We start from the raw sequence: 1,182 nt of genomic DNA on the forward strand, positions 1-1,182 counted from the left end.
CGCCCCTGCCCTGGCGGGGAAGGATGCGGGGCCAGGAACCAGCCCTGGGGCCAAACCACCCCGGCCACGTGTCCCTCTAACCCCCCCTTGAAGCCCCCCCAGGGCAGGAGCCAGCACCACTTCTCTTGGAAGTCGGTTCCAGATCCTAGCCGCCCTGACACTGAAGTGGCGCCTCCTGATGTCTAGTCTGAATCTGCCCTCTGCCAGCTTGTGACCATTATTTCTAGTCACTCCTGAGTCACTCCTGGCAGCGCTCTGGGGAACAGGGCCTCCCCCAGTGCCTGCTGGTCCCCCTGACTAGTTTGTAACAGGCCACTAGATCCCCTCGGCCTTCTCTTGTGGAGGCTGAACAGGTTCAGGTCCCGTCGCCTCTCCTCGTAGGGCCTGCCCTGCTGCCCCCAACCATGCGGGTGGCCTCCTCTGGACCCTCTCCATGCTGGCCACATCCCTCCTGACGTGCGGCGCCCAGCACTGGACGCAGTACTCCACCTGCGGCCTGACCAGCGTCGCGTAGAGGGGGAGGATCACCTCCTTGGACCTGCTCGAGATGCATCTGTGGATGCACGACAAGGTGCTGTTGGCCTTCCTGACCGCGTCCCCGCACTGCCGGCCCATGCTCATTTTGGCATCAGTAATGACTCCCAGATCCTCTGGATGCTTATCCTGCTGGGATCGCTTGACCCCAGCAGACTTCCTGCCTCGGGCAGGGGGCTGGACTCAATGATCTCGGGAGGTCCCTTCCAGCCCTAATGTCCATGAAATAAGGGGACAGGGGACAATAAGACAGACAGGAGCCAGCAGTGTGCCCTTGGTGCCGAGAAGGCTACCGGCATCCTGGGCTGCATTGGTAGGAGTGCTGCCAGCAGATGGAGGCAGTGATTCTTCCCCTCTATTCGGCACTGGGGAGGCCACATCTGGAGTCCTGTGTCCAGTTGTGCGCCCACCACTGCAGAAAGGATGTGGACACATTGGAGAGAGTCCAGCGGAGGGTGATGAAAATGAGGCAGCAATGACAATGGCTGGGGGCTGGGGGACAGGACTGGTGAGGAGAGGCTGAGGGAAATGGGCTGATTGAGTCTGCAGAAGGGAAGACCGAGGGGGATTGAATAGCAGCCTTCACCTCCCTGCAGGGGGGCTGCACAGAGGATGGAGCTGGGCTGGTCTCAGTGGGGGCAGATGACA

This window comes from Alligator sinensis, unplaced genomic scaffold (assembly GCF_000455745.1).
Source record: "Alligator sinensis unplaced genomic scaffold, ASM45574v1 scaffold524_1, whole genome shotgun sequence".
Lineage (NCBI taxonomy): Eukaryota > Metazoa > Chordata > Crocodylia > Alligatoridae > Alligator > Alligator sinensis.